Raw genomic sequence first — 12,544 nt, forward strand, 5'->3', positions numbered from 1 at the left:
TATACAATTTTTGTATAGCAATGTTGGTGATTTATAATGCCTTTGTTAAACAAATAAAGCATATTTCTAGAGTATTTTATCATATCGGAAGATTATTCTTCAACGTGAAGTATCGACAAATTGTATCAAGAAATAAGTTTAGTGTCTCTCTCTCTCTCTCTCTCTCTCTCTCTCTCTCTCTCTCTCTCTCTCTTTGTGGTTAAAAGAAACCACATGAAAAAGTGATGACAGATAGTTGTATACTTTTATGATCACAATGATGATAAAAAGTCGATTATTTATAAATATAGTTACATAGATGGGTAGTGTCTAATGTAATATATGTGTGTGTGTATACAATATGTATTATATATATATATATCACATTAGACACACACTTACACATCACACATATCCCGAAAATAACTTTGTCTAACAATATACAATTTAATCTTTCAGGGCTGACCGAATGTCTAGTTGCCGTGTTATTCATTTCAAGTAGAAGATAGAATACGTACAGGAATACAAATCGACAATGTTTGGCTGCGATCCAAAAGATATATTCACAGTGCTGACAATCTTTAATATATGTAATAATATGTTAACTATAGATTTTCAGCACTGTAAGCGCACATAAGCGTATTTCGAACCGCAGCTTTTGTGATTAAGTATTTGTTAATAATTGAAGGAACAAATAAAGAATGAAAATTAGATATTATTACAATCTTTTGTATCCTCTATTAAATAATTTATTTAGAAATGAAATTGATAGTCTTATATAAAAACAAATTCCATTAATAAACATCTGATAAAAGAGCTGAAGAATAGATGAATTGAATTGATGTTGTAAAAAACATTTTTGTAGCATTAAAAAATTATTGAGAAATTGATTTTAAAAAAATTAAAAAATTTTAATTATAATATGTCTTAAGTAATATATTTTCTTTTAAATTTGTTATATGTATATGTAAATCAAAATTAACAGCTAAAAAGAGAACTTTAAACAATTTTTGATTTTTCCATTTTTTTTTGCATAAAAGATACGATGCATATCGATTTCATCTACTTGTTCCTTCAATTATCGCATTTATTTAACATCAATCAATTATATAACAATCTGCCTATCTCGCCTAATTTTAAAAGTTTCTATATGTTTAAGAAAATAATCGACAATATACATATGTTGGATTGTTACGAAGGAAAAACGTAGTTATGATATAGTATAGATAATATTTTTGAATATCCCTCTTTACAAGGATTAGTTGTGAAAATAATTATAGAATAGCTTTTTCAGCACCAATTATTGACAGATCATATTTGTCAACTCGACCATATGGAGCATTCCTCGTATGTTTGTAAATTTTTTAGAGAAATTCTTGTAAGACAATGGGAAAATGGCACATTATCGCGGGACCATCTATGTGGCAATGTATCACTCATGATTGCTTTTATTCACTTTTGAATAACGATATATCTTGTATATGTCTTCCAATTATCTTAAGCGCGAGATTGCGTTTATAATATATATTCCTGCGATTATATGTCATCACAAAACATACAACACCCATATATATTCCAAATAAAGAAAGATCTCACAATATATATACATATATATATATATATATATATATATATAGATGTTTACATTTTACTATTTTTTTAAATATGTTACATACATATTTTATTTTATTGCGATATTTTATATGCGCTCCTTTTTAATTTAAGTGCATTCGCATCAAATTAATTTTTAATTTGAAAGCAATTTTATTTAACTATACTAATTGTAATTGTACTGTAAAATTTTTATTTTCAATTATTTTTATGCCAACACACGCATATATTAACTGTGATTGGTTAATTTTTTAAAATAATTATTTCAAATATTGATATTTGTGTCTTATATAATATTAATTTATACAATAAAATGTTAATAGATATTGCGTTTAAATATACAAAAACTACAGTTTTATTAAATATGAACTAATATATATATATATGTGTGTGTGTGTGTGTGTGTGTGTGTGTGTGTGTGTGTGTGTGTGGGTGTGGGTGTGTGTGTGTGGGTGTGTGGGTGTGTGTGGGTGTGGGTGTGTGTGTGTGGGTGTGTGGGTGTGTGTGTGTGTGTGTGTGTGTGTATTACATGATATATATAATTATATATGATATTTAAATCTATATATAAATATGTTATTATTGAATTTTTATTTTTACATTTTATGTTGAAAATAAAGTATAATTTTGTTTTAAAATATATAGATTGCAAAATATATTTATTTAATAATAAAACTAGTAGTTTTTATACATTTAATACAATATCTATTAGCATTCTCTTTGGTGTGAATTAAAATATTATATAAGACACAAATATCAATATTTGGAATAATTATATTTGCAAATAAAATTCATCGATTCTCGAATAATAATATAATATTATATATAAAGTATTATAAGTATAGCTTGTGTTAGTTGATTCAAACTATATCGTTATTAGCGTCAACAAGTTGCAAGATTCTCGCGTTTGCGCACTGAAGCAAGTACTAGCAGACGCTATTAAAGCAGAGAGAAGCGTGAAAGACGCCACGGCCCGGTTTTACGCAAAGAGCAAAAGTTTCTCTTTACTCTTTGATTTTACGTGATCCCTGAAAGCGATACGTCCTCTGTGAACATAAAAACGTGGACATTGAACTACATAGCCAATGTCCACGAATGTTCTCAATGGATAACACATAATGTGCACAGTTTTGGTTGCGATCCGTGCTATGTCCACAAAATTTATTAACACATTTTGCTTATTCACTTTCACCAAAAAAAAATTTCTTATATTGTTCTACAAATACAATAATAAACTATTAGATATCGATAGTTTCAATTAAATGAAATAAAAATCAGATATATTATATGTATACGTATATATGTATACAACATTTTTTTAATTAGAGAAAAATGTTAATTTTTTACTTATTTAAGTAAAAATTGTCCGAATTATATCGTGTTCGCTGTCATAATCGTAAAAATTTCATTAATTTTCATTACATATTATTTTAAAAAAGATAAAATAAAAAATAAAAGTTTTAATTTTTACTTGACAAGCATTTTAATTTATATAGCTAAAGCATTAGAGCTAAAAGAAGGTCCCCGCTAAATATTTAATCGTATAAATTCTTGTATTACTAATAAAAATGTTGATGCGAGACACTTTCTGTAACAACTAATCGTGATTTGAAAAAAAGGAAAATTATCTATCAACATTAATTAACCCAGATCATTGTTGCAAAAGACTCTTACGTAATATACTATATATGTATATATGAATACATGATATATAAATACATATTTATAAAATAATTTTACTTTATTTAATTACTGTAATTCTATTCATCAGTTGACTCATTTAATTCATCTACTTGTCGCTTTAAATTTACAATTTTAAGAGCAGGACATTTGATATATTAATTTCGGGAAAAGAAACTTTATTAATTAATGTTAATTAATGCCGATTATTCAATTGGTATACGTGTACGCGATTAGTAATATTTAATTCTAAACTTTGTAATATTTTACTTTAAAATATACTCATATTTTTGTGCGATCGATATCAATATCAATCGGCGAATGTCGCGGGGTGTGCGCGCTTCGGTGGGCGGAAGGCCTCGACCGATCGATCTATACCGGCGCGTATCGATTCGGATATGGATCCGCGGTTGGATCGTGATTGGCGCGGTTTCGTCGGCTCGTTCAGGTGGCCGACAAGATGGCCAGGAATGGAAAGGACCGTTTTGCTCGAGGTGCGTAGAGCGCTTGGATATGATTAAAAAATTGGCGCTCTGCGCCTCTGCCCATTGTCCGGCGGGTGTTGGCCGGGTAACGAGGCCAGTATTTGACCACGTACTTTTCTAGCCAGTTGGACCTACCTTTGTTGCTCCTGGCCATATTCATTCTGACTCGATTTTTAGCCAGAGATCAAAGAAGAAAAATAATTCTTTCCTATTGCCGGTTAATTATTATCCGGCAAATAAGACGACCTATATTTGTTTAGGATCGTACGATATTATAATCGTTTTTCTAGACGCAAATTATATTCTCAAAATATATACTTTTATAAACTCTCCTTATAGATATATTCTTAATAAACAAGAATATTTGCTTCTTTACATAATATTTTTTTGACATATCTTATATATATAAATTAAGTAAAACTATACATATATATATTTAACTTGTCAAAGTTTTGATAAAGAGCCAATGTCAAAAATTTATAAAACTGTTTTTTGTAATTATTGAAATTAATAATCTCAAATATTACATAATATAATAGTAAAGTAATATCCATTTTAGTATACATTCTTACATGTTAAGAATATCTAAAATTACTCAACTCTGTAGAACATTTCTCCCTTAAACTAATATTAAGAAGATTCTTTTGATATCTATTTTAAAAGAAGATATTATAAGTAAAGTACTCTTAAGGTGAGAATATAATTTTTTTGATGCATATAAAATATATTAGCATGTGTGTTAGGTACCCCTCTGTCGGCAGGTCATTAACATCTGTATCTTTAAAAATTGTTTTATAAAACTCATATTACAAATATATAATTGAAATAAATATTTTATGTATATTTCATTCATCATTACATTTTATAATACGTGTCTTGCATAAAATTGGAATAAATATTACATATTCTTATTCCTAAAATATTTTTCCTTTTCTTTCAATTTATATGTATAACTTTTCTATTTTAACAAAATTTTCTATTAAAAAAAAATAAATAAAAAATATAAAATTTTATCTTACATATAATAAAGATACAAAAGAAATTTTTCTATGATTTAAAATTGACTCAGAACTCACTAGAATACGTTATCCTGCCGTCCGAGGGTTAAAGCAACGGATTTATCTACAATTTACATTTCTATCTACCAAAATCTCTACATAAATTCATTGCTTTAAAATATAATAAAAGCTTTTTGTCACTCACCGACACTGATGCGCAACAACGGAGTTGTCGACATTGAAGCTACATTATCTGTAACATACAAAATAAAATCCAAATTATAGGAGCGATTTTAAATAATTAATATTAAAGAATTTATTATTATACTTAATAAATTTATATTCGACGCGTACAATAATGAGCAGATATATATAAATATGGAATAACTTTGTAAATTAAAAAAACTTTTCTTTTTAAATAAATACTTTTATAAGATTTATACAAAAATCTTTATCTCTGAATTTCTTTTGATTAAATCATTCAACTAAAATAATCGAATTATTTCGTATAAGGCATTTATTAATTAATATACAAATAATGTTTACCCTAGGGTTGCTCCGCCGATACAGGATGCCTCTCCTAGGCCTCCTCCTCCATTCACAATCAGATTGTAAGGGACGTCAGGATCCATTGTTTTACTCGCGTGATATACTTTCTTTAATTTGTTGAAACCGCACAAAAATAAAATCGCGCAATATTTTAAACCGTACAAAAGTAAATACGCGCGATAGTTTGACGGCACTCCCGTACTTTTATGTGCGATACTTTGACGGCACTCCCGAATTTCGCAACGATCGAAAATTCAATTTTATCACGCGCGAGAATCATACTTGGAGTCGACAGGTCGGGCACGATCAAACTCCGACAAAAGAAAGAACAAAATCAGGATAAATGAACGAAAACACGATCACGATCGCAATGAAGTCGAGACAAATGTCAAAAACAATAACGCGCTATATGTCACTAAGGTCGAATGTTATTATTTTATTTCGGAGTCATTTTAAACGTACTTTAACACGTTAAGATTTATCGTAATATTATTACATATTATTCGTATTATTATTACGTATTATCGTCGCGAGAAACGTGTACGGCGCGCTCGACCTCGAGGTGACCGAACGCGAGACGTACATGCTGGCGCCGACGCCGGAGTAAAAACACGTGCGCACACTTCGTCCGTCCAAGTCGGAATGAATGACTCACCGCTGTCACGAGTCGCGTACGCCGTGGTCTCCCCTCTCTTACCTCTTACTATGGAATGCGTGACGTCAAAGATAAGGTCGAGTATGCTCATTCATTCTCTCTCTCTCTCTCTCTCTCTCTCTCTCTCTCTCTCTCTCTCTCTCTCTCTCTCTCTCTTTCTCCTCGCGCCAGACATAACAAATACGCACTATACTACGTGATACAATTTAACGCGTTGAAATATGTACACAATCAAATAATTCTAAAATACATGTAAAATTTCTTAACTAAAATGATTATTATTCGATTTAATGCGATATATTTAAAATACATGAAACGCGATTACAAAATGTGTAAAATACTTTAACGAAAGCAATGTTATAACAGTTGCCGTATAACTGTTTAACGATTTCTTTATTATATTCGTTGAAAATTATATCAATGATGTGAACAATTATTTGTAAAAATGATAGAAATTTATATTATAGATACCGGCATATATTTATAGACGTATAATAATTAAATGTAAATTAATAATGAAAAATATATACAAATTTACTACCTGTACTTATTACATTTACTAAAAATGTATAATTCTATGTAATTATAGAAATTTGTCATATTATATTAAATAAATATTCTCTCTTTTATTGTAACTATTTAATTATTTATATATATTACGAATGTTTGTTTTTTTCTATCAGAGAAAGTAAAAGAGAGAACAAGAAAAAAGACAAGATATTCTATTACTTTATTCTATCACTAAAAATTAATTTATTAAATACAATTTATTAATATTTTAATATTTGTTTATTATAAAAAAGTTTTTTATTAGATATGCCTGTTTTTATTATAGCTTATTTCATTTAATTTATTCGATTAAAATATGAATTTTTGTTAATAAAATTTTTACATAAATATCGACAATGAACTTCACGAGCCGTAATGTATTTTAAAATGCTCGAAATTTCGCTTCTGAGTTATTAGGAAATCATATTTCGCAAAGAAGGTATCACTATAATCCGCGGGAAGAGCGATACCTTATTTGCGAAATATGTTCTCCTAATAACTCAGAAGCGAATTTTCGAGCGTTTTAAAATATATTACCGCTCGTGAAGTACATTGTCGATATCTATGTAAAATATTTTATTAATAAATATTTTATTAATAAAAATTGAACTTTCGACGATATTAGACACATATTATTAATCGCGTATGAGTATATCAATTGCATAATCGGCATTAATTAACAGTAATTAATAAAGTTTCATTTCCCGAAATTAATATATCAATCGTCCTGCTCTTAAAATTGTAAAGTCAAAGCGACAAATAAATGAATTAAATGAGTCAACTGATGAGTAGAATTACAATAATTAAACAAAATAAAATTATATTATAATTATGTATTCATATATTATATAAGAGTCTCTTGCAACAATGATCTCGGATAATTAATTTTGATAAGTAATATTTTTTTTTTTTTCGAATCACGATTAGTTGTTATAGAAAGTGTCTCGCATCAACTTTTTTATTAATAATATAAGAATTTATAAGATTAAATATTATAAAATAAATTGTTTGTTTTTGAAGAGAGAGAGAGAGAGAGAGAGAGAGAGAGAGAGAGAGAGAGAGAGAGAGAGAGAGAGAGAGAGAGAGAGAGAGAGAGAGAGAGAATATAATTCATCGTTGCGTTTAAACTTCCATTTTGCATTTTACTAGTTTCTAAATAATTTTAATAAATTAAGATTCTTGTGATTAAAATATGAGAGATGATACGATAAAATACGAAGAAGTTTTAATTAAATACGTAATTATAATTTGGACTATATATACATGTATGTTTATTTAGAAAATGTATAAAAATCTTATAAAAATTCATAATTAATTCTCAAACATTGTTCGAATCGTGTAAATCACTTGTTAAATTATATTGTTAGTTTATTATGTATAATTAGCAATTATTATTAAAATTCTTTTTATAAATTAAGTAATTAAGTTCTAAACTCACATTTTAATTGAATAAAATTAAATAGAATAAGCTATAATAAAAACATACATATCTAAATAAAACTTTCTTATAATAAACAAATATTAAAATATTAATAAATTATATTTAATAAATTAATTTTTAATGATTGAATAAAGTAATAGAATATCTGGCCTTCTTTCTCGTTCTCTTTTTTTCTTTCTTTGATAGGTAAAAACAAACATACGTAATATATATGAATAATTAAATAGTTACGACGAAAGAGAGAATATGTATTTAATATATTATGACAAATTTCTATAATAGCATAAAGTTATAAATATTTAATAAATGTATTTATACGCAGTAAATTTCTATTTGAATATTTTTTGATTTACGTTTAGTTATGTCTAATAAATAAACTTATGCGTGTGTCCGTAACTCCGCCAGTAGGAATAGTTTATCTAGGACCACTGCCAGTCCCAAGCCTGGATAAAAGAAGGAGAGTTTGTGCGATGGGCTGATTCTCTATCCACAGTAAAAAGGACTCTTGTCGCGAATAAGTAATAGAATATCTGCTCTTTTCTTTCTTTCTTCTTCTTTTTCTGATAGAATAAAACAAACATACGTAATATATATAAATGAATAATTAAATAGTTACGATGAAAGAGAGAATATTTATTTAATATAATATGACAAATTTCTATAATTACATAGAGCTATACATATTTTGTAAATGTAATAAGTATAAGCAGTAAAAAAAAAATTTGTACATATTTTTCATTATTAATTTATATTTAATTATTATCTGTCTATAAATATATGCGGGTATTTATAATATAAATTTCTATCATTTTTACAAATAATTGTTCACATCATTGATATAATTTTTAACAAATATAATAAAGAAATCGTTATACAGTTATACAGTAAGTCGTAAGTTTGGTTTCGTTAAAGTATTCTACATATTTCGTAATCGCATTTCATGTATTTTAAATGTATCGCCTTAAATCGAATAATAATATCATTTTAGTTAAAAAATCTTACATGTATTTTAGAATCATTTAATTGTACATATTTTAACGCGTTAAATTGTGTCACATAGTATAGTGCGTATTTGTTATTGTTTGGCGCGAGAAGAACGAGAGAGAGAGAAAGAGCATACTCGACCTTGTCTTTGACGTCACGCATTCCATAGTAAGAGGTAAGAGAGGGGAGACCACGACATACGTGACTCGTGACAACGGTGAGTCATTCATTCCTACTTCGGCCTTCGGCGGGCGTAGTGTGCGCACGTGTTTTTACTCTGACTCCGCCTCGGCGCCGGCGCCGGCATGTGCGTCTCGCGTTCGGTCACCTCGAGGTCGAGCGCGCCGTACACGTTTCTCGCGACGATAATATGTAATAATAATACGAATAATATGTAATAATATTACGATAAATCTTAACGTGTTAAAGTACGTTTAAAATGACTCCGAAATAAAATAATAACATTCGACCTTAGTGACATATAGCGCGTTATTGTTTTTGACATTTGTCTCGACTTCATTGCGATCGTGATCGTGTGTTCGTTCATTTATCCTGATTTTGTTCTTTCTTTTGTCGGAGTTTGATCGTGCCCGACCTGTCGACTCCAAGTATGATTCTCGCGCGTGATAAAATTGAATTTTCGATCGTTGCGAAATTCGGGAGTGCCGTCAAAGTATCGCGCGTTAAAGTACGGGAGTGCCGTTAAACTATCGCGCGTATTTACTTTTGTACGGTTTAAAATATTGCGCGATTTTATTTTTGTGCGGTTTCAACAAATTAAAAAAAGTATATCGCGCGTATAAAACAATAATTCCTGACGTCCCTTACAATCTGATTGTGAGAGGAGGAGGAGGCCTAGGAGAGGCATTCTGCATCAGCGGAGCAACCCTAGGGTAAACATTATTTGTATATTAATTAATAAATGCCTTATACGAAATAATTCGATTATTTTAGTTGAATGATTTAATCAAAAGAAATTCAGAGATAAAGATTTTTGCATAAATCTTATAAAAGTATTTATTTAAAAAGTAAAGTTTTTTTAATTTACAAAGTTATTCCATATTTATATATATCTGCTTATTATTGTACGCGTCGAATATAAATTTATTAAATATAATAATAAATTCTTTAATATTAATTATTTAAAATCGCTCCTATAATTTGGATTTTATTTTGTATGTTACAGATAACGTAGCTTCAATATTGACAACTCCGCTGTTGCGCATCAGTGTCGGTGAGTGACAAAAAGCTTTTATTATATTTTAAAGCAACGTATTTATGTAGAGATTCTGGTAGATAGAGATGTAGATTGTAGATATATCCGTTGCTTTATCCGTTATCCTGCCGTTCTAACCCTCGGACGGCAGGATAACGTATTCTAGTGAGTTTTAAGTCAATTTTAAATCATAGAAAAATTTCTTTTGTATCTTTATTATATGTAAGATAAAATTTTATATTTTTTATTTATTTTTTTTAATAGAAAATTTTGTTGAAATAGAAAAGTTATACATATAAATTGAAAGAAAAGAAAAAATATTTTAGGAATATGAATATGTAATATTTATTCCAATTTTATGCAAGACACGTATTATAAAATGTAATGATGAATATGATGAATGAAATATACATAAAATATTTATTTCAATTATATATTTGTAATATGAGTTTTATAAAACAATTTTTAAAGATACAGATGTTAATGACCTGCCGATAGAGGGGTACCTAACACACATGCTAATATATTTTATGTGCATCGAAAAAATTATATTCTCACCTTAAGAGTACTTTACTTATAATATCTTCTTTTAAAATAGATATCAAAAGAATCTTCTTAATATTAGTTTAAGGGAGAAATGTTCTACAGAGTTGAGTAATTTTAGATATTCTTAACATGTAAGAATGTATACTAAAATGGATATTACTTTACTATTATATTATGTAATATTTGAGATTATTAATTTCAATAATTACAAAAAACAGTTTTATAAATTTTTGACATTGGCTCTTTATCAAAACTTTGACAAGTTAAATATATATATGTATAGTTTTACTTAATTTATATATATAAGATATGTCAAAAAAATATTATGTAAAGAAGCAAATATTCTTGTTTATTAAGAATATATCTATAAGGAGAGTTTATAAAAGTATATATTTTGAGAATATAATTTGCGTCTAGAAAAACGATTATAATATCGTACGATCCTAAACAAATATAGGTCGTCTTATTTGCCGGATAATAATTAACCGGCAATAGGAAAGAATTATTTTTCTTCTTTGATCTCTGGCTAAAAATCGAGTCAGAATGAATATGGCCAGGAGCAACAAAGGTAGGTCCAACTGGCTAGAAAAGTACGTGGTCAAATACTGGCCTCGTTACCCGGCCAACACCCGCCGGACAATGGGCAGAGGCGCAGAGCGCCAATTTTTTAATCATATCCAAGCGCTCTACGCACCTCGAGCAAAACGGTCCTTTCCATTCCTGGCCATCTTGTCGGCCACCTGAACGAGCCGACGAAACCGCGCCAATCACGATCCAACCGCGGATCCATATCCGAATCGATACGCGCCGGTATAGATCGATCGGTCGAGGCCTTCCGCCCACCGAAGCGCGCACACCCCGCGACATTCGCCGATTGATATTGATATCGATCGCACAAAAATATGAGTATATTTTAAAGTAAAATATTACAAAGTTTAGAATTAAATATTACTAATCGCGTACACGTATACCAATTGAATAATCGGCATTAATTAACATTAATTAATAAAGTTTCTTTTCCCGAAATTAATATATCAAATGTCCTGCTCTTAAAATTGTAAATTTAAAGCGACAAGTAGATGAATTAAATGAGTCAACTGATGAATAGAATTACAGTAATTAAATAAAGTAAAATTATTTTATAAATATGTATTTATATATCATGTATTCATATATACATATATAGTATATTACGTAAGAGTCTTTTGCAACAATGATCTGGGTTAATTAATGTTGATAGATAATTTTCCTTTTTTTCAAATCACGATTAGTTGTTACAGAAAGTGTCTCGCATCAACATTTTTATTAGTAATACAAGAATTTATACGATTAAATATTTAGCGGGGACCTTCTTTTAGCTCTAATGCTTTAGCTATATAAATTAAAATGCTTGTCAAGTAAAAATTAAAACTTTTATTTTTTATTTTATCTTTTTTAAAATAATATGTAATGAAAATTAATGAAATTTTTACGATTATGACAGCGAACACGATATAATTCGGACAATTTTTACTTAAATAAGTAAAAAATTAACATTTTTCTCTAATTAAAAAAATGTTGTATACATATATACGTATACATATAATATATCTGATTTTTATTTCATTTAATTGAAACTATCGATATCTAATAGTTTATTATTGTATTTGTAGAACAATATAAGAAATTTTTTTTTGGTGAAAGTGAATAAGCAAAATGTGTTAATAAATTTTGTGGACATAGCACGGATCGCAACCAAAACTGTGCACATTATGTGTTATCCATTGAGAACATTCGTGGACATTGGCTATGTAGTTCAATGTTTACGTTTTTATGTTCACAGAGGGCGTATCGCTTTCAGGGATCACGTAA

Source organism: Anoplolepis gracilipes, chromosome 2, assembly GCF_047496725.1.
Source record: "Anoplolepis gracilipes chromosome 2, ASM4749672v1, whole genome shotgun sequence".
Classification (NCBI taxonomy): domain Eukaryota; kingdom Metazoa; phylum Arthropoda; class Insecta; order Hymenoptera; family Formicidae; genus Anoplolepis; species Anoplolepis gracilipes.